Raw genomic sequence first — 27,788 nt, forward strand, 5'->3', positions numbered from 1 at the left:
AGGTGCCACAAAGACTAGTGACTCCCATATTGGATAGCACAGATACAGAGCATTTCCATCACTGAAGAACATTCTATTGGAAAGCTCAGTCTATGCCACATTGTTGGCAGCTTATCATTATTTCTGACTTTGGATTGGATTTTCAATGACCAATTGTCATCTCTTACTTCTTTGTTGCTTCCTGTTATAGAACCTGAGAATCCCAGATACTTCTGTTTCTAGACTTTCTTGCAGGTAGGCTTGTCCTTGTGGCCCAGATCTGGTCAATGCAATATGAGTATGCTTGTTGGAAATTTTTTTAAAAGATTTTATTTATTTATTTATTTATTTATTCATGAGAGATAGAGAGAGAGAGAGAGATTGCCAGAGACACAGGCAGAGGGAGAAGTAGGCTCCATGCAGGGAGCCTGACATGGGACTTGATCCTGGGTCTCCAGGATCACACCCTGGGCTGAAGCCAATGCTAAACTGCTAAGCCACTGGGGCTGCCCTTGTTGGAAATTTTTGGGCAAAAATAGTTTTATATGAAAAAAGAGAAAAGTAAAAAAAGAGAGAGAGAGAGAGAGAGAAGTGTGCACTGAGATTTCTCTTACTAGATACCCCCTTGCCTTCAGGCATAGCCATATGAGAATGTCTTACCTAAATGTGTGGCAGCCATTTTATGCCCATGAGGGAAATACGACTATCTCAGAGACAGCTATGCAGAGCCCTGTGATGGTTAAACCACTCAATCAACCCTAAGACTGTTAGTCCCAAGACATCTTAGTATGTAGTTAACTGCACTGGCTTACTACTTAAGCCTCTCTTAGTTTTAATATTAATTATGAATGCTAATTCTTATGTCCTAACTACACCATTAGGAAAATTGTCTATATCTATGCCCTGCTTCTTCAACCACGTTGCAAGAACATTTTTACAACATCTGTTTGACTCATCTATGGCACATAGTAGGTGCTCAATGAAGTCAGGGGACCAGATTGATTTCTTGCCGGTTTGGGAAGTCAACAACGACGGGCTCCTAAGCTGGACCACGGCTTGTGAATTTCTCTTCTGAAACTAATCTTAGCCTATGTGAAAAACTGTGTCATTTTAACAACAGCAACACTTCAATCTATATTCGTACCTGAGAGTTACACTAGAAAGGTGAGAAAGGGAGAAATATAGTCCTTCAGTTTTACCTCCACAATACACCCGGGACAGATCAATTTAAAAAATTAATGTGATGGTATGATGTCAGTGGCAATTTGAAAGGAAGCCCATGAGTCTCATTGAGAGCTTTGCCAGGTAATCTAGTCACACTTAGCTTCAAGAATTATTTGCAATGTGTGGTATGTATGGTGTAATGTCTGGGTGTGTGTATGTGTGCGTTCTCTTCAATGACTTATTATCAAAGATGTGTGAACTGAAATAGGATATTACTGAGTTTACTTTGTTTCTTTATGCCTCTTGCTTTCCAACTTGTGCCAAAATTCTACTTCTCAAGCCAAAAGGAATTCTCATTTCATTCATTCTTCTAAAATTCATTGGGCACCCAGCAAACACCAAATATCCAAAACCAAGAAGAGACAGATGCTGTTTTACTAACGTTATTATAGTGCTACCATTTAGAGAATTGTCCTTTAGCCCATTCCCCAATGCTGGAGTGGGGGCCTCGTTCTTATCCCATGGAGAGGGCTACCTTTAAGGCTGCAAGTGACCTGCCCTCGAGTGCTCACTGAAGCCTGTCCAGATAATCCCAGAATTAAAATTTTGATTTCCTAAATCCTGGTTTTCCCTCTCTGGATGCCAGGAGGCCTTATAGAAGAAAGGTTTTAGGATACTGTGAGATCAGAGATTTGCATATATTCCATGGGCCAGGTGTGACAATAGTGGATTATACTATTTTTCTAGGCCTCTGTTCCTCACTCTACAAAATGGTTGTAATAATAGAACCTATTCCATAGGGTTAGTAAGTACTCAGTAATACAGCAAGTGCTCAATAAATAGTACATTATATAGTGAACCATTTTAAAGCAACAATTGACGTGAGTCTAGACATGTGGTTCAATGAGCAAAAATTTCTGTGGGAGATCCTGTGTATCTACTCCAGGTGAAGTGGACAGCAGGCTGGCTGGGATCAGGTCAGAGGTGCACCTTTCTTCTACAAGAAAGGTCATGCTCAGCTTCCCATGGCACCAAGGATTCCCTTTCCCCTATGAGAGAAATTGCAACATCCCATAGGCTCCAGAGTCTCCAGATGCTAGGCAGCTATCATTGTCAGAAAAATTCGGAATAGTTGATTCTCAAATCCAGACCACCTGGAAGCAAGAAGCTGATGATTTCCCACAGGAGGAAATACAGCAGAATACCCTGATCTGGTGTGGACTTTTGTGTAATAACAAGACCAAGGCAGGCTCATGCCTTCTCTTGTTGATCTTGGCTTATGTAAATTTCCCCTTTCTCCAACAAAAGCAATTCCTTAAACCACAGAATTTGTCTTGAACTCTGATCCATAACAGGTGGAGGCTGTGTGGAGGGGGGGCGGGAGGCGAGGGACCCACCTTACCTAATAAGTAAGTGCAAGTTAGATGCTAACTGACCAAATGGGAATTGGTCCCCAAAGCCTAGTCTGCCTGCAGGAGAACAAAACAAATTATGACAGAAAGAACATCCAGAGAAGTCCACAGTACCCCAAAAGAAAGATTCTAATTTGAGTCCCCAGCTCCTCCTTTCTCATTCCATGTTTCACACCAAAATTTTGTATTTGTGATCTTGTATACTTTTTCTTAAAAGAGTCACCAGAACTATACACATTTCAGATCCCATATACCGTGACTGTGAATGGAGCATCGGTGTTGTTCCATGGCAGGAGGGGATAGAGCAGCTGCATATTCTTGTGAGAATCCAACCTCTTCGCTTTACAAATGAGGAAATTGAGAAGGAGGCTAAAAAGTAACTAAATCTTTCTTGGCCCACAATTAATCAGTAATGATTACTTTAACCCTGCCCCCCCATGTTTATTAGCAACATTATTGAAGTAACCTGTCCAGTCCTTCCTCCCTCACCCTTCTTCCCTCCTTCCCGAAAAACAGGTACCATTCCTGAAGCAGCTTGGGGAATAGTTAAGTGTGAGGGCCCTGAAGCCAGCCTGGCCTTAAAGTTCAAGTTCACCACCTGCTAGTAAAATATATTATCTCACTGTGCTTACTTCCCTCTGCTGCAGGAATAGAGAGATAGGGATAACTGTACCTGTCCTCGTCAGTCGTTACAAAGATTCAATGAATTAAGTCTCATTAAGTCTTGGGAAGGGTCGCCAGCAGACAGAAAGCAATAATTGTTGGAAGAAGGAAGAGAGAAACATGTTGCTTGACCTTCTTTTTCCTTCTGGTCTGGGTCTGCCTGGACTTCAGATGATATGGATGTTTTATGAACTGGATAGAATATAACAGTTGAGCCCAAGACTTGCTTCCAGAATCAGGTTCAGATGTTCATCCTTCTTCTTGTGTCCAAGGCGGCATGTGCAACAGGGATTCCATGAATAGGAATTCTTGCTCCGGTGCCATGTGCCAAGATCTAGACTTGCATCAAATACTGACGAGGTCCAGAAGTAGCTGCGGGCCGCGTTATTTTCTTCAATTGACTTTACCAACAAAACACCTGTACTTTGGTCTTCTGCTTCATTCATTTGGTGATGAATTGTGGGGTGGTGCGATGGTGAAGTAAAGTAGTGCTGGTCTTAGGTCTCCTTCAAACACCACAAAAGTCACGTCAACCCTACAATGTGGTGCCCTTGTAATTCAGAGTTGTGGATGTCTGTATCTGTCAGAATCAGACACACAAGACTCTCAGATTACAGAGTCCTTTTTGTTTGGGTTTATCTAAGAGTAGCAGGTGAGAATGTGCAGCCACAGTCTCAGGTGTGCAAGAAATAACACGTTTATCCTTTTCAGCCTTTATATGGAGAGAATTTAAAACTGAAACAAATGTAGACGAAACAGCATCGTAAACCCTCATATACTCCTCCCCTAGCTTCAGAAATTGTCATCTGATTGTCAGTCATGTTCTGGTCATACTCCCAACCGAAACGGTTCATTTCTTCCTTCAAAAAATCAGGTAAATTCAACCGCTAACCCCCCTCAGGTGAGACTGCATGAAGTTCATTTCCTTTCCTTGGGTTGTTCAAAGGTCCTGGAGTCTTGAAACATTTGAGGAGGCACCCTCCATGTTTGTTTGTTCCCCCCTGGTCACTACAGAGCTTCCCACTGACAAAAATGAAATAGAGTTGGAGTCTTTCTGCTTTTCTGCCAGATTGCAGAGCAGAAGATTCAATGCTGTGGCCAGAGCTCCAGGGCCAAGTTTGGGGTGCAGCCTCCCTGGTGCCCCTTAAAGCCATTCCTTCCTGAGGTCTTGCCAGCCCCATACTTCCCACTAGGGCACAAGCCAGCCAGTGGGGATGGGTCCTCGAGGTGTTGGTAGGACACACAGATCTCTAGTCCTTTCCTAATGTTGAGAATACTGTTCCTTCTCACTTTCCACTTTTTAAGGACTCCAAGCACCTAACATCATCACCTGCCTGCAGCCTGACTCTTCTCTCCCACTCTAACTGCTTTTTGCCTCTTTTTTTTTTTAAGATTTTATTTATTTATTCATGAGAGACACAGAGAGAGAGAGAGAGGCAGAGACACAGGCAGAGGGAGAAGCAGGCTCCATGCAGGGAGCCCGACATGGGACTTGATCCCGTGTCTCCAGGATCAGGCCCTGGGCTCAAGGCGGCGCTAAACCGCTGAGCCACCTGGGCTACCCTGCTTTTTGCCTCTTATGAGATTTTTACCACGCAGTGTACTGATCCAACCTCCTTGTTTCTCAGAATGTGAGCTCTGCAGTCAGACAGTCTGAGTTGAAACCTCAGTTCTATCCCTTACTGGCTGTGTGACTTAACCTCTCTGTGCCTCAGTGTCCCCATCTCTAAAGATAACAATAGTACCCATCACATAGGGTTGTTGCAAGAATAATGAGTTAATATATATGTGTATATGTATATAAAGCTCTCGGAACAGCCTAACATGTAGCCAGTTGCTGATTACTATCACTCAGCCTCGCCTCAGCCCCAAGAGGTACACATTATAATACTAATTTTATAGACCAGGGTAAGGATACACTGCTACTCTGGGAATTGTGCAGACACTGATTTCACTTATATTAGTAGCACATTCCCATAAGGGTTTTTAAAACATGAGACTTAGGCCATATCCCAGTTTATTTTTAAAGCTGGAGCAATTATTCACTACATATAATTAAGCACTTTTGAGAGTCCAGTTGGAAATGATATTTCACCAGTAAACGGTAATCTTAGTAATTCAGGATAATTAAAAAAAAATCTTCCTCTGATCCTCAGGGAGAGACAGATTTTTCAAACAGCTGAGAGATATTCTGTAAATCTCAGGTAATGTTGTTCCTGTAATTCACGATTTATTTACACCCAGGAAGGCGTTGACTCAACAGGCAGGAGTAAGCCGTTACTTCATTAACGTCTCATTATTGATCTTATTACTTCCAATATCTCTACTCTGGTCCCCCCAGGTTTTCTCAGGTGACTCCAATTTTAAAGATCCTCTTGAGTTCTCCCTCAAATCATCCAAATATCTCTCGAGGAAGTGCCAGCATCAGAGCATCCCACCTCACCTCTCAGGGTGGCCCTGGCACACACAAGTAGCAGGGTCACCTTTTCACTGTGTGTGTGTATTTCGATTTGGAAAACGTCCTCGCCGAGCCCCCCAGAAGGTCGAAGCAGTGAATTTAAGAGCATAACCACGAAACAGGTCTCCGTGTGCAGAGTCTGGGTCCCGTCAGCTGAGGCCCTGGGGTGACATTGTCCCTTTGCCGGTTAGCTGTGGGACCATAGGAAAGCTTGCTCCATTCATATTCAGAAAACGAAGATCTGTTGGCCCCTGCTTATTGCCCTTCTTCTACTTTAAAGCAAAATGTCCAGGTTCTTCCATAGACAAGTAGTAAAAAACAAAAACAAAATGCTGTTGTTTCCATGCTAGGCTGAGTCAGGAGTTCTTTGTTAAGACGAGGCTGATGTTTATCTGGTATGTACTTCCTCTCTTGTCAGGCTAGCACGTATTCCGTCTGGTCATCCTCAGCATTTTGGTGATGTCCCTCTCCTCCTCTTTCCATCTCTAATTAAGAGGGTTAACCTCTGGGGTCAGAAAGACCTGGGTCCAAGTCTCGACTCTACCCCCATCAGCTGTGTGTGATCATGGGCTAGATACTTCGATCTTGCCTTAACATTGTGCTCTGTAAGTGGGGACACCAGCAGGCACTATAGAGAGGGCACTCCCTGAGCATCAAGCTCGGTGCTTAACATAATGTAACACCTAATAATATTATTATTGCAATAATATATTATTAGGATGCCTAATGAATGAATGAATGGCTCAGGTGTTGAGCATCTGCCTTCGGCCCAGGGCGTGATCCTGGGTCCGGGGATTGAGTCCCTGCATTGGGCTCCTGCAGGGAACCTGCTTCGTCCTCTGCCTGTGTCTCTGCCTCTCTCTCTGTCTTTCATGAATAAATAAATAAAATCTTAAAAAAATATATTATTATTGCTATAGTGAGAGGAAGGGCCTCAAAGTCTACAACTATAAAATGGAAATTAAAGCCTGTCCAATAAGAAGGATTAAAGGAAAACCTCACAACTGCAGAAAAAACTCACTTATAAAAAGAAAATTACACCAAAGGAAAAGTAAAAGAAGAAATGTAAGCAAAATTGACAAGTTGCCTCATGAGTGATTAATGTTCATTTAATCATATCAATGGGGGATCCCCTGGGTGGCTCAGCGGTTTAAAGCCTGCCTTCAGCCCAGGGCATGGTCCTGGAGTCCTGGAGTCCTGGGATCGAGTCCTGCACCAGGCTTCCTACATGGAGCCTGCCTTTCCCTCTCTGCCTCTCCCTCTCTGCCTCTCCCCCTCTGCCTCTCATGAATAAATAAAATCTTTAAAGAAAACCATATCAATGTAATTAGAGGATATCAATTTAACTGAATATGTTGTAATAGATCTATGTTGTGAGGGAAGAGGAAGAAAAGATTTAAGAGAGTGAAGCTCACATCAACCATAAAAGGCAGTCAATAAATATTGTCAAAATTGATTAATCAAGAAAATACAGCAAAAATATATCATTCAGAAATATGGGTGCAAATATGGGAAGATACAGTGAAAAATATTGCACACAGTGGGGGGCTGGACAAGAGATAGGCAACTGCTATTTTTTTTCTTTTAGTATTGCATTATTTAGGATTATATCAGGCTGCAAGGAACAAGAGCAGTAACATGTAGACAAATAAAAATTGCTTAAATGTGAGGAAGCTTATTCCTTGTTCAGGTCAAAGTCTATAGCCGTAAGTCCAGCTAACAGATTTCCTACCTTAGAAGAACAGGAGATTGGATATAGGATCAATAGTCTTCTTTGACTTTTGGGCTACTTTAAGGTTCAGATGCTTTAAATCAAATAAAACCTAAATGCAAACCATGTGTAATGTGGTGGCTAAGAGCTCAACCTCTAGGGTCAGAGGCTGGGGGTTGAATCCTGTAGTATCCACTTAATAACTCCATTTCCTTATGTGAGATAGCAATTAAAGGAAATGATGCTAAAACATAAAATGATAGTAGCTGGCATATAGTAAGCACTCATTCAGGGAGTATTTGTTGTCATAATCATTTTACAATTATTAAGATAAATAAGTGCCTAAATCTTAGTCATCTGATGAAGACTAATCAATGAAAGGGACAAACTGAAGAGTACAACACTTCCAGGAAATATTTTGAGAATTATTTGGGGAATAGAGGAGATTAACACATTTTAATAAATAACCTTAATTATATTCAAGAAAATACTATGTACATAAAACAAGAAATTAATGCATAAAAAGAGGGCAAAGAGACAGTATCAGATACAGCTAATACAACTAACGTACAACCTCAGATTCTGAACCTCACCAATGTCACAGACATACAGTGGTGTCTTGAGCCTCAGCCCCCCTAACATAACAGGAACAGAGGCCAACCAGTTACTCCTCCTATTTCTGGCTCTTGCCACCACTCCCCAAAATGGTAAATGTTCTGGCTTCCCCCAGAGCGGGGGTAATATTGCTAACATTGGGCGAATTTATTCCCACAGGGCAAACTTTTGACCCGTGAGTGGTGAGTGCCAGGAGAAAGCTTAGCCCACCAGACATAGAATAAATAGAAGTTCACCAATTTTCAGGGGGGGGGGTTCAGTATAAAAAAGTTAACAGTCATGTTTTAAGTTTTATGTATTAAAAATACAAACAGGGCAGCCTGGTGGCTCAGCTGTTTAGTGCAGCCTTCGGCTGAGGGTGTGATCCTGGAGACCCCGGATTGAGTCCCACCTCAGGCTCCCTGCATGGAGCCTGCTTCTCCCTCTGCCTGTGTCTCTGCCTCTCTGTGTGTGTGTCTCATGAATAAATAAATAAATAAAATCTTTAAAATAAAAATAAAAACATATCATTCAAATCACCAGACTTAACCAGTAGAGAAGAACTGAAAAAGTACTTAACAAAAATCTGTAGTTTCTTGGGTAATAATGAGCTAGCAAGGAGGCAAAAGCATTGCTCTGGAGTTGCTTCATCAGGAACTAGTAGCATAAATGTATTATCTAAAGGGATAATGGTAACTGCCAGAAACAAACCCTTCAAATATGTAATTGGCAATTCCTACAACATGGTTGAGAGTAGAAGAGACACCATTTTCATATATGTTATTTTACACAGTTTAGTAAAAATTTACAGTGTTCAAATACTATGGACAGCATCAGATATAATTACTTTTTAATTGTGGAAGAATATATATGGGCTCTCGCGTTGGTTGATATGGGAAAAAAGGGACTTGGTCTTGTCTTGTTTCACATTATATACCTTGGGGTTGTCATAATGTTTTTGTGGGTCATGTGTGACACGAATAAAGTATTTGGGGAGGGAAACTGATATATTAAGACACACAATGCCTGAGCATACTGTCGGTGACTTCTTTCCCTCACCTGAAGCAGCTGAGCCCAGTAGTTAGGGTGTACATAAAGCATTGAGTATAGTGTTTGGCACTGTTCAATAAACACATCATTACTATCATCCTGAGATTGACGATCTTCAAGTTTCTAGTATTGAATTCACTACATCACATCCCACCTAAAACAAGCATATTTCACAAATCAATCTAGAAAGATTCCTTCTTTCAATCAGCTCAGGGTCCAAAGATTTTCCAAAGACTTTATGGCAATTCATGATTTCCCCTCTCACTTGTCATGAGATTCTGAGCATCAGCATCCTTGCCTGAGAAATGAGAACAGCAATAAGTTCTAGCTCAGAGGTTATAAATGCAATAATGCATCTAGCGCATGGCACATAGAAAAGTCTCAATATGGGAAAGCTATATTGCTAATGCTTTTGTTACAAAGACCCATGAAGCCAACCAACCAACATCTTGAATAAGGAGAGGGAGAAATGCCTCCACAGCACTCAGGACAAGGAATCCTTGAGACCCTCTGTAATTGGGAAGCACAAGGCATTCCTTGGCCAAATTCCCCAAGGCAGCAGCCATCACTAGGATCTGCTGCCTCCCTGTGGAATTTCACAGACACAGTCATGAGACAGGCAAAGCTTCCAGGCCAGAATATCATTGCCAAGCCAATCTCAGAAAGATATCCTGGGTTTCCTAAATGATTTGTTCATGAATCATTAATTTTCAAGTCTTTATGCAGCTATCACCTTCTCAATGAGTCCTATAGAGTCCTACTCTATTACAGGGCAACTCACAGCTCACTTGTCCCCAATTCCTTCCACATTGCTCTGTTTCCCTTTTTCATTGCATCTATCACTTCCTAGTATACCTTATTTATTCTCGTTCTCACACTCGCAATTTATTTTACGTCTTTTCCCTTTACTTCACAAGGCAGGCATTTCTTGGTAGGCTTTGTCTGGGTCTAATTTGGTTCCAAGTACCTAAGACACTGCCTGATGCACAGAGGGAACTCGGTATTTTTTGAATGAATGAGTGAATGAATACTTTCTCCTGTAACATGACATGAAATTGTTGGGAAGCTTGAAGATATTGGGTTTGGTGCTGTTGTTGTTTCTGAACTGCATGCATAAAAGCTTGGAGGACCACTGTCCATGCTGCCAAATGTTGCTCTCCTAATTCAATTCAGACTCTGTAACAGGAATCATTTCAGGAACATGATCTCTAAATCCTGTCCAGAAAACCCAAGCAAACACATCCAATACTCTATTGACAATAGAAATGCAGTGGCACCTATGCAACTTCAATCTGCACTATCCTAAGCAGACTGTGCTGCGTGTGCTCTCTCTCTGTGTGTGTGTGCATGTGTGCATGCGTGCTCACGCATGGGTATGAGTGTAATCAACACGAGATTTTGAAAATGCAACCCCTGTGGAAGGAAGAACTAGTTCCCTTTCTGATGATTAGAGGATAAAAAGACGGAAAACTGAATTTGATGAATCTTCAAGACTTTGATCTTATACTTTTAGTCAATGTGAAAAACATTGTAAACCCAGATTTTTAAAAGCACAACACAAAATGGGATGGGCAAATCTGAGTAAGACCTGAGTCCTTTTCTAGCATAATACAAGCCAGGTCCAGGATGTGTATAATGCAAGTCTTCAAACTCAGGGCTGTGTTCAAATCCTCCCCCACCTCAAAACTTTACTTTAACCCCCACTGAGCCTCAAAATCCTCATCCATCAAACAGGTATCACCATTTGGGAATTAAGAGAGATAGTGAATTTATAATTCAACTCTTTGGTATCCCCCCCAAGCCCCCAAATTCAGCTCTTTGAGTCACTTTCCTTTGCAAAAAATCTCAGGTCAAGTCCTTCTCCATATCTACACTGTGAATTCAGGAATTCCTTAGGTAGTGTCCTGGTAGAGGATGACTTTTCACCTAGTAACTTCTTACTCTGATTGCCTGTTTCCTCTGAGTCATGACTTGTCTTTTGCTGCTACTTTTCTTTCTCTGTCCCATGTCAAAAGAAATGTGTAGTATTTCATTATCCTCCCCACCAGGAATCTGTTAATATGGACAGTTGTTGTGGCCCATTCCTAATAAAAGTTGGGAGCAACAGAGGGGGCTTATCTCCCAGGGTTTACTCAACTGTTCTTAAAGTTTTATTAAGCATTCCCTTGTGGGCATCTGTCCCTAGATGTGCTACTGCTGGACACTTCCCCCCTCGCCACACTCCTAGGCCTCACCCACTCTTTCTTTCTTGTAGGTACCTATAATCTCTTCCTAAATTTTTGTCTTTTTAGCTCTTCAGCTCCCACCTGAAATTAACATCACAACTACTTCTACATTACCAAAAGCTCATTAAGAGTCTTCTAGGAGTAGTCATCTCACAGAAGACTTTCACCCTTCGGCATGGCAAAGCCACAGAATCTATGACATACACCCTTTCTTTAACATGATTTTAAATAATCTCAGGTCTGGCTTACTCTTCCCTTTGCTCTCTATATGAGGAAGGAGGAGGTAGAAATATTTGTCCCCACACTGATGTAACTCACTCTAGTATCATTAGAAGAAATGTTTTTTGTTGTTATATCCAACCTGTCATCCTAACTTTTTTTCCCTCTGTACATTGCCCAGCACATAGTGCATGGTCAGTAAACAGGAGCCCTTATCATGATGCTCTTCTCCAGGTGACACTTTTGGAATTCTAAGAGAGGAGGGAAGAAAGCAAAGCCACACAGGGTCCTCACTTGAGACAGGGAAAAGAGACGGTGTCTTAGTTGGGTTTCCCCAAAGCAGGACCTGAGATGAGGGCTTGGATGCAGGGAGTTTCTTGGGGGAATTAGGGAGCAGAGACAGTGAGAATGGAAAAGGAGAAAAGCTAATAAGGAGTATTGAATCCATACCTTCAGGTTACTGCTGTGAACAAAGGGATCAATCATACTGGGGAACCTCGCAGGAACCAGAACAGGGAGACTGGGGCCATTTTCCCAAAAACTCCTGACCTTCGTTGGTTGGAGTTGACTTTTGGGGTATATTACCCCCCCTCCCACCCCTGCAGTTCCAGGTTTGTCTTGTTGGAAGAGGAGTCACTTCCATGGTGTTGGAGAAGGTCCTAAGGTAGAGAGCAGAGCCTTTCTGGTGCTTGAATTGGGAGCTGTGGCACACTGGAGACCATCTACCCCCTGCTGCACGGAGGTGGAGCAGACTGAGAACAGCGTCTGTGCTGAGGGGAAACAGAAGCACTGAATCTTGGTCCTGACGTGGCTCCTAAATATTGCTTGACTTCGAGTAAGAACTTGAGTCTTCTGTGCCTTTAACCATTTCTTCTCTACTATGGGAAAGAGGAGGGAGACACCCTCCTTGTGAGCACATAGTGTTGCCAGACAACTCGCCTCGGGAACTCTTAAGGATGATCCCCGTCTTCACAAGTATCAAAGGAAGTAATACTTTTTCCCTGTCAAAAGACAGGAGAGCTAAGACCAAGAGAGCAAAAGGTATATGCCCAAGGTCCCTCAGCTACCAGTGAAAATATTGAGCTTTAAGTCCAGGCCTTAAAATTCCCAAATCTTGGCTTCTCCATCACACAGGACAAAATGGGGAAAACAACCCCAGCCCAACAATAAAGGGCAAGACCGCTTGCAGAACCCTGGCAAGCGAAAGTCCTCGCAGAATGGTTAAAGGCCTGTTGCTGTGCTCAGTAAATCCTGCCCGCCCTTCCTGAGAACTGGAGGTCGGGGAGGCTGGGAGTTGGGTAACTCTTGTGCTAAGCCTTGGGCAGCTCCACATTTATCTCGCTCGGCTCTGCGTGCACACACACATGCACACACACACACACACACACACACACCACACACACCCCAGCCGTCTGCTCAGCTTTGCAATCCAGTGGCGTGAGCTGCAAGAGAAGCAGAATTTTCCAGTCTCTCTGCGTCTGTGACTTGGTGGGCCACCAGAAGCCTCGTGCTGGACCAGCCCCTGAACTGGTAGGATTCGTTTTCCTTGGATGTTTCTCTGTTTTTCTGTTAACTTTCCTTTTCAAGGGATATTTTTATGAGTCATCTGCTGGCTTTTCTTCTAAGTCATCTGATTTCTATTTAGCTTCTGCTCCAACCTCAAGAGGCATTTTCTTTTACAGCCATATTAGTTTGGACTTAATTGGGCTGCTACAGGCCCTCACTGAACTTTTATGTTTCTGCTTGTTTTATGGGTGCTGGATTTTTGAGATTCATTTGGCTTGGCTTGGTCCATATTTTCTTGCAGACTCTCTTACTTTTGACTTCTCTCCTCGCTATTGTTTTGCAATCAACTGACTTTAAACCTCCGTGGATACTTCACTTGGCTTGGTTTTTCCTTGCTGGGTTTTATTGTTCTCTGAGCGTTTATTTCTCATTTATTTCTCAATATGCTTTGTTTGCTCTACTCCTGCTTTTGGACACTGCTGAAGAGTGATGGCTTTTCAGACCCTGATAAGAGGTCCTACAAGTTAAGTGACCATGTGTCCTCATTTGTCTTGGACAGCCCTGATTTGGCCTGCTGTTATGGCACTCAGCACAAGCATCCTTCTGCAAATGTCCTGGCTCCAGTGGGGCAATGAATTATACGGCTGTCCTATCTAAAAGTGTGTTTGTCCCACTTTCGTCAGCTGACCAGGCTTGGGAATACTTGTGTCCTTTTGATCCTGAGGCAGAAGACACATCCAATCATTTGTTACTCTCTGTGGGCTAACCTACACTTTGGGAAAGTTCCCTTTCTTTCCTATCAGGGAAAAGTTGTTAATTTACCTTGTGTTTAAACTGAAACCTGTGATTGAACATCTACGCAGAACATGTCCTTAAAAAGGAATAGTCACTGACTGCAGGTAGGAAGTGGGAAACTGTAGAGAGAGCTAAAGCATCATACCTATTGATTTATTTAGATTAATGTTATGACATGAACGCTCCAATGTCCAAAGCTCTGTTTCAGTGTTTTCCATGAAAAGAGGAAATCCCAGGTAGCTCAGCTGGTTAAGCATCTGTTTCTTGATCTCGGCACAGGTCATGATCTCAGGGTCGTGAGATGGAGCCCCGTGTCGGGCTTATGCTCAGCATGAAGGCTGCTTGACAGTCTTCGCTTCTCCCTTTCTGCCTGCTTGTGTGTTCTCTCTCTCACTAAAATAAGTAAATAAATCTTGAAAAGAAAGAAAGAAAATAGGAAATCCCAGGGTCTCTCCTTCTACCCATGTATTTGAAAGGGCTTTGGATGGTTGGCGTGGATTTGCATCCCCACCTCATTCTGCATCGATGGTCCAATCTTGGACAAATCACTAAAGCTGTTCTAGCCTTCTTTCTGCCACTTGTGCAGATAACAGGTATTTGATCTTTCAGAATGTCAGGAGGATTAAATGAGATAACGTATGTATGAAACTAGATAAAGGAGGTGGTTGTACAACACTGCGAATGTACTAAATACCACTGAACTAAGACAGTTTTATGTTATGTCCATTCCAACCAAATACAAAAATAAATTTTAAAAAATGTATGTGAAAAATTCTAGTGCACAGCAGGTGCTCATGGCCCTTTCTCTGTTGTTAGTAAAGGATCAAGGGACATCTCTGATAGTTTTCAGGGGGGCCCGACTGTCACAGGGCCAGGCGTTCCCAGGCTTGCCACAGAAGTGAATGATGCCAACTGTTGTGCAGTACGCTGGCCCTCAGTTCACCAGTTTGGATGGTTTGCATCAGGATTTGCTGGGTGAAATCACTAAAATGACATAATGCACAGGTTCCACTTCCAGAGAAAAATTCAGTAATTCTGGGGTGGGGCTCTGGATTTCCACTTTTTAACAACCTCCCTGGGTGAATCTTCTACATACAAGAATCGCCAGCTTAGAATCTTTCATCACCCTGTAATCTCTTCCTTTGAGCCATATACTTCAGTGATCACAGTAACACCTGTTGGCTGGTTCTTTAACCAGGATGCCATCTAATGCTTTACATTTGCACAATTAGCTCAAGTGCTTTATACTCACTCAGTCCTCACAGGTATTCTCTCTACTTGGCTGGGCACGGCTGACCCTTCTCACTTTCCCTATGTGGAAACTGAGGCAGAGCATTTCATCCCTGGGCACGCAGTTCTCTAGGAGTAGAACCCGAGCTGGATTCCTGACTTCCTGACATTCATCTACTGAGAACTTCCTTCCTCTGGAAGTAAAATCATGCCCACTTATTTTCCCCCATTCACCTTTTCTTTTTGTTTCTGCTTCTTGGAGATTTTCTTTCTTATTCATTCCATTCATCCTTTATTTTTTTGTCCTTAAGTGTTGGCTTCTTCCTCAAATGTGACCATTATTCCTGTTCCTTGATTATACTTTTTTTCTCATTTTAACACAGCAGAGGAGCAACTGTACAACTTTATAGTGAAGGCATATCCAGTTATTAAAAGGAGCGAGAAGGGAAGAGGTTTCTTAATACACTGAGATGTGAGAAGAACAGGTCACAGAGGAGCACCTTGTATCTGTGTAAATGAAGTTATGGAAACACATGTATATATTCATGCTAAAGATATAAAGCCAACTATTACCTGCGAAGTGCCCTGTGGGTAGGGTGAACAACCATATCAGTTTGCCAGTTCCTGGGAAACAAGACTTGTGGTTTTAAAAATTGGGAAAGTCTCAGACGCCTGGGTGGCTCAGTGGTTAAGCATCTGCTGTTGGCTCAGATCATGATCCCCGGGGTCCTGGGATTGAGTCCCGCATTGGGCTCCCCACAGGGAGCCTTCTTCTCCCTCTGTGTCTCTCTGTGTGTCTCTCATGAATAATAAAATAAAATCTTTTTTTTAATATAAAATCTTCTTTAAAAAATTGGGAAAGTCTCAGGCAAGTAAGGACCTTGCCTCTGGGCAGTGATGGCACTGGCGGTGGGTGGGTGAGGGGTGACAGATACAGAACTGTGGCCTCTTGTTCTTTTCCTTAAACAACCCCTGCAAACCCCCGGGAATTCTGGTAGTTGTACACATTGCTTGAATCCAACTGCCTGTGTTACACGATAGCTTAGATGCTGGGTGATCTTACTCAAGGCAATTCCCAATTCAGGGGATCCGTTGCCCCATCTGCTAAAACTGGGTTAGTAATAATAACCACCTCCACAGAAATCAGAGGACTGAATAAATGAATATGTTTGGAAGGATTTTTGGTGTATAGCAGATGCTCAAAAGTGCTAGGCGTTATCACATATCCACACTGTTTGAATCATTTCTATCTGATATTTATTAATTACATTATTATTATTTTTTAAAAGATTTTATTTATTCATGAGAGACCCACAGAGAGAGAGGCAGAGGGAGATGCAGGTTCCATGCAGGGAGCCCAATGTGGGACTCGATTCCGGGACCCCAGGATCACGCCCTGGGCTGAAGGCGGCGCTAAACCGCTGAGCCACCCGGGCTGCCTAATTACATTATTTAAATTACTGTTGTGTGTGCGGGTTTTTTTTTTTTTTTTTAAATTTCAGGGAAATAGACTTAAAAAAAATAAAAAGAAAAACCTCTGATATCCTGACACCATTCTTTTGTCTATGCTGTAACTATATCTGTGTGTGTGTGATTCTCTATGTATCATCTTCTAAATATTTTCCACAGCTGTTCTTTTTTTACTGTTATTAAATAAATATGTTTGACTTCGTTCTATCTCAATGCTCAAAATATAAAGCAGAGCCTCTCTTTTGTCACATGCAGGAATGGGTCCAGTCCTCCACATTCTTCTTATTTGCTTATGTAAACACTGTTTCCTTCTTTACCAAAGGTATGGGATGCTTGGCCAAAGCAAGCAAATGTCACTTTCTTTGTCCTAAAAACTGTTTCTCACCCAGAGGTGCTTTGAGCAAGACCCACAATGGAAGACAACTAACTCATCCATGCCTCAGGGTCATGTTTATCTTTCCATTGTCAGGAAAAAGACCTGTTTGCTTGACCGGAGGTCCTTGGGTTAAGCCTCAGCAAGAGATGCGTATTGGAAGATCACAAATATGTGAGAATTGATATGTTGGGGTTTCCTCAAAGACTTCTGCCTCCAAATCTGTTAGTTTACAGTGGAAGGAGGGATATAAATTTAGGGAAGTTTAGTTATTTATTTAAGCTAACAAATATTTACTCTTCACAATGGGATTGCCAACAGAACTTCATTTCATGAGTTTGTTAGTCCTTCATATGTTGTGTTAAAGGCACAATCTATTACATACATACTTCTGCTTTTAAAAACAAGTTTTTCTTTTTTTTAGCCCACATTAACGCCACCTGTGTAATTTTCACCATTTTTTTTTTCTTATATTTCCAATAACTTATTTGTAACTGCTGCTAAGCAGAGAGCAATAGAGCTGAAAGGCTGAGAATTCAGACTTTGGCCACCGACTGTCTGAAATCATACCTTGACCTGAAAACATTAGGCAAGATCTATCACCTTTCTATTGTGTGGTAATGACAGTGATAGCTTATCTCACAGGGACTTTGTAAGTAATAAATGATGTAATAAACATAAATGGCTTAAACCTGGACTAGGCACATAGTGAACACAAAAGCGCAGGCTTCCCCTGTATATGTGTATGTATATACGACAGAAAGAGGGGATTTTTAAGCTCTCTGCAGCAGTGGTAGGCAACGGGGTAGACATCAGTGTTTAGGATGGTCCACCTCCCTTGGACTCTTTTTGTCTGGTAAGGATCTTATTCTTTTTAAGGGACTGCCTCTGGTGGACCTACCCGCTCCAGCCCCCAGGGAATTCATTGGCCCATGCATAGCCAATCAAGTTCCTCCCCTGGATTGGACAAATGGAGGCTTTGATAATAATGATGACAGTGATGATTACAACAGTCAGTCCTAAAGAGCACTTGTTATGTGCCAGACCCAGTTCTAAGCACTTCACATATATTGACTCATTTAATCTTCATGACAACCCAAGGAGAGGAGTACTATGGTTATCCTCATTTTGCAGATGAGGAACTAAAGGTTGAAGAGATTCAGTAGCTTGCTCAAGTTCACACAGCTGATAAAGTGAGAGTGCTAGGAGCTCTTTCTTCTTACCACTGCTCAATACTATTTGGCCAGTTTAAGAGACTCCCTTTTTCACCTGGGGTCCTTCAGCTGATGATGGATGCGTGAATCTCTGTGAGGCTATGTGCTGCCTTCTTCTGCCACACAGTGGAAGGCCACCTGTGTAGCAGGCCAACACTCAGAAGACAGTAAAGGTACAAGAGGGAAAGAAGAAATGAGAGACCAAGGAGAAGGCAAAAGAGAGAATGAATCTTGATGACGATGTCTGAGTTCTTTAACCTTGGGCTTCCCAGGGTAAAGAATTTCTTCCCTTCTTCCCCACAATTCTCCTCCTTAAAAACAGTTTGATTTGATTCAGTCCCTTGCAAACCAAAAGACCCTGATTTATTCAGTTATAAAAATGGATTTCGCTTTTCTGTTGTGGAAAAATACATTTAACATAACATTTACCATTGGTGACATGAAGTACACTCACAGTGCTGCGCAACCATCACACTATTTAGTTCCAAAACATTTTCATATGGAATGAAAGGAAACTCTGTACGCATGAAACAATAAATTTCCATTCCTCCCTCTTCCCAGTCTCTGGCAATCACCAATGAGCTTTATCTGTAATGAATTTGCCTATTCTGGGTATTTCATATAAATGAAATCATATAAGATGTGGTGTTTGTAGTTGGTTTTTCCACTTAGCATAGTGTTTTCAAGACTCTATAGCTTGTATTACTACGTCATTCTTTTTTAGGCCTGAATAATATTCCACTATATGGATATACCACATTTTATTTATCCATGCATCAGCTGATGCATGATTGGGTTGTTTCTGCCTTTTAGCTATCAGGAATAGCGCTACGAACATTCATGTACAAGCTTTTGTCTGAACATCTCTTTTCAGTTCTCTTGAGAATGTGCCAAGAGTGAATTGCTGGGTTATATGGTAATTCTATGTTTAACTTATTGAACAATTGTCAAACTGTTTTCCACAGTGCCTAAACTATTTTAGGTTCCTACCACAATGGGGAAAAATGGTCATTATTTAAATGTATGGGAAAAGAATGAAATAGACAATTCCACAATTACTGGCCTCACGTAAAGGCTTCAGGGGTCCTCACAGTGCACACACATATGCACGATGCTGTGTTTAACGTTTAAACGTCTTTCCACAAATCTCTCACCCAACTTTGCAGGTAGCATAAAAGAAGAAGAATATTCACTTTCAGTCCTCAAAAGGCTCATGATATAATACATGTTGTAAATAAATTTACAACTTTTAGGTCAAAGATTGATATAGATAGAACATTTCTTATGATACAACCTAATACATAAGCAGTTATAAAAGGTAATTTGTGATTTTAAGCTATCAGTGGAATGCTAGTTCCATAAAGTCTTATAGCCTAGTACATATACTTAATTGAGGACCCATTCAACCAGCCAACAAGTGTTTTTTGGGGGGAGAGATGTCCCAAATATGTGCTAAGTATGTTGCAAAGTGCTAACAAAACAGATCCTGACTGCACTTAGCCCGTTAGTACGGATCTGGAGTAGTAGCCCCAGCCTCCAAGAATATTCATTTAGTGTCTAACGGAAAGGAAATATGCCAAAATGTTCAGTGTCTTTCTCCAGTTATTGGATTATGTGTCATTCTTATCAGTCTCTTTTTTTGAGCCTCATTTCTGAGTTTTCCTAAAATGAGCATGAATGGCTTTACCAGTCAGAATAATACACTCTTACAAGCCTTTTCTCTTAATCAAGCTAGAGAAAGCAAACATCCAATTAATTTGTGGCATAGCTAAACAGATACTTTTAATATCATGATCTTTCACAAGTAAGGGTGAAGGTTTTAAGTTATCCTTGCTTGTTTTGGTCAACCTAAATCTAACTGTTATGCAATTAAGCTCCTTGAAAGTGTCTCCCACCAATGGCATTGATATGTTTCAATTTCAAACATTTGTTTTTACTATCCCCATATATTCATATTTTGACCTCTTCTAATTCTTATGAGATTATTGTTTTGAAGAATATGGTGACTCCAATTAAAACTGTTAGAATAAGTTAAACAGTATAGACCAAGATTTTGTTAAAATAAACACCATCAGTGAAAAATTTGCTTTGGGAAATGTGCGTTTTATGTATTTTCTCAGATTTCTATTCCTTGAGGGGGGAAAGCAATTAAGAAGTCAAAGAAGAACTTTTTGGGCAAGTAGGATAAGTGTATTTGAATATATACGCTTTCTTCACATATCCAGCTCCTATCGAGGTATTCCTTTGTGCCAGGCACTGTACATTGGTTAATTCATGGCAACCCTCATAATAATGCAACAAGCCAGGATTTAATTCCCCTGTTACCTAGATAAGAAATTGACATCTCCAGCAATGTGTTAATTCCCTATTACACAGCTCCTACAAGGAAGTGAGATTTAAAGTCAGATCTTTTAGATTCCCAAGCCCATGTTTATTCTTTTATTCTTTTTAAAAAAACATTTATTTACTTATTTGAGAGAGAGAGAGCGAGAGCACATGAGTGGGGGGGGGGCCAGAGGGAGAGGGAGAGAGAATCCCAAGCAGACTCAGAGCCCAACATGGGGCTTGAACCCACAGCCCTGAACCCACTACCTGAGCTGAAACCAAGAGTCAGTCACTCAACCAACTGTACTACACAGAAGCCCCCCAACCCAATGATTTTCTATACATTATACTTTCTTTCATGGAATCATGAACAATAAAATATATTTTATTTTATTTTATTTTATTTTATTTTATTTTATTTTAGATTTTAATTTATTTATTCATGAGAGACACAGAGAGAGGCAGAGACATAGGAAGAGGGAGAAGCAGGCTCCCCGTGAAGAGCCTGATGTGGGACTCGATCCCAGGACCCTGGGATCATGCCCTGAGCCCAAGGCAGACGCTCAGTCACTGAGCCACCCAGGCGTCCCAGAGAAATATATTTTAAAGTAGACCAGGATTTCTTGATTGGTGATATTGACATTTGGGACTAAATAATTCTTTCTTGTGAGGGCTTCCCTGTGCATTTAGGATGTCTAGCAGCGTCTCTAGGCTCCACCTACTAGATACTAGTATCATCCCTCAGTTATGAGAACCAGAAATGTTTCCAGACATTGCCAAACTTCCCTGGAGGAGAGAAACCATCCCTGGTTAAGAACCATGTACTAGACCATACTTCCATTATTCAGAGGGAAAATGATCAGTTTTGAGTTTTCATAAAGACAGACTGACTCTAAAGGAATTTCCCAAACAAAGCCTGCTTGAAGGAGTCCATGATTATGTCGACATGAAACAAGGTGAAGCAGATATTGGAGATTTGACAATAATTGGTCTGGTGCAGACAGCTCAGTGAGGTAATTTTGACTCTAGAGCGGCCCCCTGCCAACTTTGTGCTTCATTCACTGCCCTGCCTCTAGGATATTAGCACTAACGAATACGAGCTATGTCATATTTACACAAGGAGAGAAGACTTTTCATTATAACAGAAAGGATAGACTGCTCCTTTAAAAACATTAAATCAAGTGAGATAAAAACCCAGAAAAGCAGTCAGGCAGTTAACAACTCTTTAGAAATGCCAGCTCCATGATGGTCATTGTTCTAAACCCTGGGGTTACCATAGGCAGAAAAGAGACAATAGGCTCCTTCACAGAGCTTCAAGTCTAGTAAGGAAGACAGACATTAGCAAAAAAAAAATTACACAAGTGATTAATTAAGTAATTACACATATGCATGGAGCTGCAGAGGTTTCATCCTTATTGTGCATTTTGATGCCAGGTCAAAAAGCACATGATCACCGCTTCTGCTTGTTAACAAACTATTATCCCCGAACTCCTAATCCACCTCTCTATGGTCTGTCTTCTGGTTGTGCACAAACTACATTTCCCAGATGCCTTTGCCTTGTGGCTTCCTGTGGAGTCCTGTTAAGGGAAAGGAGAGAGGGATCTCAGAAGGTGAGAGGAAGTGAGAAGAAAGGAGCAGGTTCTGGAGAAGGGGCTTCTTTCTCTCTATTTGCCTCAAGTCCCTGTAAAAGTTGCCCCAGCAGTACCCTTCAGCCCAGAGCGGCAGCTGGTCCCCACCTCCTGTTCCTTCTGGTGTTCCCAGGCCCAGCCTCCTCGTGCTCTCCAGAGCAGTCGACAGGAGCTGGGCTGTGCCCCTCCTCAGAGCTCCGCAGAGCTCCTCCTATGCTGTCTTGTTCTTGAAACCCTCCAACATCGGTGCACCAATACCCTCTACTAAATCTCCTCTGCTGAAACACCTCGTGTGTTGTCTCTTTTCCTGCCTGACACATGCTATGGAGTCCAGCTTCATTCACAGTGTATAAGCACAGGCATGCTTCCCGTGGACCAAGGCAAGGACAAGGCCGTGTGAGGAGTCTTCCTCATTTAGGAGGGTGACTTCAGAAGACAGAATCTGTGCAAAATAGCAACATGTCTGAGGACAGAGAAGTGAACAAGACCAAGTCCCTGCCCCCATGGAGCTCGTGGTCTAGTGGGAGGAGCTAGATAGTAAATGAATAAACACAAGTCACACAGTTGGCAGGGCATATTAGTTTCCTAGGGTTGCTGTGACAAAGTACCATAAGCTGGGTGGCTTACAACAACAGAAAGGAACTCTCTTAAATTCGGGAGGTCAGAAGTCCACAATCAAGGGACTTCTTGGTGTGACCATATCCCTATGAAGGCTCTGCGGGAGGATCCTTCCTTGCCTCTTCCCGTTTCTGGTGGTGCCAGTTGTTCCTCTGCCTGTGGTCACTTAACTCCAATCCCTACTCCCATCTTCATATCACCTTATCCTTTCCATGCGTCTTGTCTTGTAAGAATACTCGTCATTGGAGTTAGAACCCACCTGAATAATCTAGGATGGTTGCATCTCAAGATCCTTACCTTAATTATGTTTATAAAAATGTTTTCTCTGGGGCAACTGGGTGGCTCAATTGGTTAAGCCACCAACTCTTGGTATCGGCTCAAGTCTTCTTCTCCAGGTCCTGAGATTGAGCCATGCCTGGGGCTCTGCATTCAGCAGTCTGCTGGAGATTTGTCTCCCTTTCTGCCTGCCCCCCGCAACTCGTGCTCTCTGTCTCTATCAAATAAATACATAAATCTTTTAAAAATTTATTTATTTATTTATTTGAGGGAGAGAGAGAGAGCACAAACCAGGAGAGAGGCAGAGTTTGAGGGAAAAAACAGGCTCCCCACTGAGCAGGGAGCCCGATGCAGGGCTCGATCCCAGGACTCTGGGATCATGACCTGAGCCGAAGGCAGGTGCTTACTAACCAAGCCACCCAGGCACCCCAATAGATAAAACTTAAAAAAAAATGTTTTCTCCAAAATAAGCCACTTTCACAAGTTCCTGGGGTTAGGATGTGAACATCTTTTGTGGGGACATCATTGAATCCACCATACAGGGTAAGGAAGCAGAGAGTGATGGGGGTCATTGCAAGGTGGGCAGTTCTAGGTAAGGCACTCAGGACAAGACCCCAGTGAGCACAAGGAGCAGCCATGGAGATCTGAGGGAAGAGCTTTCCAGAGAGAGGGAAGAGCAGGTGTGAAGTGCCAGGACTACCCCTGCTCCTTTCCCACTACACCCTAAACGTGAAATTTATTTCTGGGCCTCATGCCCTTTTGATGTTCTCTCTGCCTTGAGCTCTTTCCCTGAGATTTCACGTGGTCCTTACTCATCATCTTTAAATATTTCCTCCTCCAGGAAATGACCTCTGGCCACTCTAAAATACTCCTGTCCTCAGGTAGTAGAAACCCACCACACTCTGCTTCCCATCCCCTGGCCTACGTCGCTGTTCAGCCTCGGCTGCAGAGGACCTGTCTGTGAGCTTGGATTTACCTCCTTCTTGCAGCATCCGGCCCCGAGCTCCAGTCTCTCCTTCCTCCTTCTGCTTCAGGGCCGCCTCTGAGTGTCTGGGCTGCCCCTCAGCCAGTGTCTAAGCATAGACCCAAAGTGTGAGGAGTCAACACTCCTGGAGTCTGGAGCCAGCTGATACACATTCCACAGCCCTCAGGTGGACATCTGGCAGGTATTTTATATACCTGTGTCTCTTCCCACAGGAACGTCCACGCTGAGAAAGCAGGAACTTTTTCTGACTTCACATACCCAGTCATTCTCCACTGAATGACTCTTGTGTACGTTGGTTGTTTCCATGACTCTTCATAACTCGGGCGTTCAAATTCCCATTTTGTGAGAAGTCATCTCTATTTGATTTAACCTTTGCTATTCTTCAATATCTGAAAAGTGCTATCTACTATACTTTATTCTGAAAAAATAAATTAGAATTTCAAGGCAAGTTGTCAGTAATTACACCTGGTCCTAATCTTTATCAAAAGAGTACAGAGAAAAGTAGAAAACGGATGCTATTGCTATTAAATTAATTTCCTTTAAATATGAAATCCAAAGATCGATTTTTTTAAATTCCCATTTTATAGATGAAGAGTTAGAGTCCTAGACAGTTTGTTAAATCCTCAACATCGTACCTCAAGATCCTCTCCAAGAAGTGAAAAATTTTTTTAAAGATTTTATTTAGTTATTCATGATAGACAGAGAGAGAGAGAGAAAGAGAGAGAGAGGAGAGGCAGAGGGAGAAGTAGGCTCCATGCAGGGAGCCCGACGGGGGACTCGATCCCAGGACCTCAGGATCACGCCGTGGGCTGAAGGGAGGTGCTTAAACCACTGAGCCACCCAGGCCGCCCCAAGAAGTGAAATTTAAAATCAATCCTGTCCAATTCCCAAATTGATGCCCTTTTCACACTATTACACATGCTTTTCCTGAATAATGAAACAAGACTTCGGACAACACTGACCATCCAGTAAAACCACTGATTAATTCACTGGGGGCTGAATTCTTTTTATTAAAGTCTGTTTTTCCTAGATTAAATAGTGGATGGAAGCTACTGTTTATTAAGCATCTACCTCAGCATTGTTCAGTTTCCTCATAGTCACATAATGGAAGATGTACTCTCTAAACCCTTAGAGTGTAATCTGGAAGCCCTTGATTTGACATAGAAGCATTTTTTTTTCCCTGCTGATAACCTAGGATTGCTGGTAAATAAAAATTGACCTCATCAAAGATCACAGCTCGGTTGCCTTGGGACAAATCAGTCCTAGTTCTGATAATGGCAATAGCATCATTGAGCCACTTACAGGAGGTACAGTGCGGCCAGATAAGGAGAATGCTGGCAGTCATTTTGTGATTCAAAACAAGCTCACTAATCCAAATTACATTTGCTCTTATTTTTGGTAATGATTTTGATCTCTATTCTGATCTCTTCATCCAAAGTAACATTCACATGCACCAGGCACTGTGCCCGGGATTTTCACCTATCTTAACCTATCCCCACAACAGTCTCGTGAATATGTACCATTAAAATCCTCATGTAACAGCAGAACCACAGGGAGTCTTAACTGTCTATGGGTGGGGAGAAGTTATAGGCTTCTCTGAAAATCTGATGAAAGCTTAGGGATGTTTTGAAAACAAAGTGTGTATAGTCACAACACACACACACACACATGCATGCACGAGCAACACATATACTTTCAAGGGGTGTTTGTAAACCCCCTTAAGTCAAAACATGAAGTTATATATGAATTTGGGTTAAGAAATCCTGAGTAGGATACTAAGACTCTGAGAGCCACCAGCAGCAGTAACTTGCTTGAGGTACCCTAATGATTAAGGGGCTGAAGTATGTTGGGACTCACAACTATCTAACCCCAGAGCCTGCTTCAAAGCCAACACCATGCAGTTTCTCGAGAAATGTCGTTCCAATTCAAACTCAAGCACATTTAGACTGAACTAGAAAGTCTGCCAGTGTCAAGACTGCAGAATGGTAACTTTAAGAAAGATCATCACAACGGTTAATAAACTCCATTAACCTTGTGGAAAGTGCACTTGCCTGCCCACCCAGGAAAGATCTGGCAATGGGAGCCCATTTGGCTGGGGCACATCCACAGAAGGACAGTCCACTTGGCCATCGGGCATGTCCTGGCTTTGCCTGGTCAGACTGTGGACGGTGGCCAGGAACAGCCAGCTCCCGTTGCCCGGATTCACTCAATTCCTCACAGCCTGAGCATCAGCTTAGTGCTGAGCTGCTGAGCAAGACACAGAATAGGACCCACTCAAGGCTATTGTTACCAATGGGCTCCGGAGTAGGCTGAGCAAAGATGAGTCTGTTACTTTAGACTTGTCAGTTTTTATTACCTCCACATGAAATGAAGAGGGTGTGCTGTGATGGGCACTTGATCAAGAAAATTAAACCAATTTAGCTCTAATCTAGTAAACTGCAGAGAGGCGAGGGCTCTGAGCTCTTTAATTTGATGACTTGACCCCATGAAAAAGCTTAAACGGTAATGATGATCATTTTTTTAATGAGAAATGTTTTCAAAATCTGAGATGGGCATTTCTTCCCCATTATGAAGAAACCATTCACTCAGTCGTTTTGATAGCTTGAAATTTTATTTATGCCACATTAAAATTCAAATGTAACCCTAATTGGGATCTCAGGTTTTGCACAAATTTGAATAACAGAGGAGTCAGGAGCGCTGAATTTATATTTTTGCAGAGAATGAAGTCCAGGGTTGCATTTTGGAAATTTACCACCAGATGGCAGTGTCAGACAAAGAGTTTTGATCGTCCTTTCCACACCCCCCTCCCATCTCGCTAAAGTTTTTTTCAAAAGCTATGACGAAGAGTTGCAAAAATATAGGCAATACTCAAGCCTTACAGGTGCACACTGCAACTGAAACTAATTGTTCCCATCCTTTGGAAAAGTAAAATAAAATAATTATTTTGAATCCTTTCTCTAAATATCCTATTTCAGTAAATCAAAACCATAATTAGGAGATTAATTTATGGTAATACAAATACATTTGACTCAATGAGAATTATTTTTTTAAATACTGATTTAATAGGGATGTTCCATAATTTATTTTTTTCCTTATGAATTTCCAATAACAATGTCATTAGGTTTTGCTGGTTTTTCAATTCAATTTGCCATTAACGTGTGCCAGGCACTAAACTACAATCAATCTGCCAGACATCTCCCCTTCCTGTAGGCACCAAGAAATAATAAACAGAAAGATAATAATCAAAGGTTAGGAGGAAGGAATTTAGAATTTCGAGCCTGCCAGTTCTGGTTAGAACCCCAATTTTATTTTATTTTTTTGTTAAGCTTTTTTTTTTTTTTTTTTTATTCATTTGAAAGAGAGAGAGTGAGAGCACCAGCAGGGAGGAAGGGCAGAGGGCAAGGGAAAAACAGACTCCCTGCTGAACAGGGAACCCGATGTGGGGCTTGATCCCAGTACCTGAGCTGAAGGCAGACGCTTAACCGACTGAGCCACCCACATGCCCCAGAACCCCAATTTTAATTAACCTGAAAATGACATTTTATCATTACTCCTTTTTGGTTTTCATACTATATTGTATGTGTGCTTGTTTTAACCTGTATGTCAGGAACTATGCTCTGAGTTTATATAACACACATAGACACACACGTGCACACACATGCACACAATCTTATTCAATAAATAAGTCAGGTACTGTGCTAGGAATTGAGGATGCAGTGGTAAATAAACCAGACAAATTCTTTCCTCCACGAAGCCTGCATTCTGGTGAGCAGAGGCAAACAATAAACTTGTATACAGATAATAAAGGAGTTTCTGAAGCGATCATTGGTACAAAGCAAGTTAAGCCAGGTAAGGAAATGCACAGGGCTAAACGAAAGGGGTCTGGCAGCAGT

The 27,788-nt window shown here is 42.1% G+C and overlaps 1 long non-coding RNA gene across 1 annotated transcript in view; it reads left to right on the forward strand.

The window, feature by feature from the left end:
• The first annotated feature begins 12,793 nt into the window (after positions 1-12,793).
• Positions 12,794-27,788, forward strand: part of LOC125753142 (uncharacterized) — a 31,167-nt gene continuing 16,172 nt past the window's right edge. The window contains exon 1 of the long non-coding RNA XR_007404251.1: positions 12,794-13,005. This is a non-coding gene — a long non-coding RNA (uncharacterized LOC125753142). The remainder of the gene's footprint in view (positions 13,006-27,788) is intronic.

The sequence above is a fragment of the Canis lupus genome, chromosome 20 (assembly GCF_003254725.2).
Source record: "Canis lupus dingo isolate Sandy chromosome 20, ASM325472v2, whole genome shotgun sequence".
In the NCBI taxonomy this organism is placed as follows: Eukaryota; Metazoa; Chordata; class Mammalia; order Carnivora; family Canidae; genus Canis; species Canis lupus.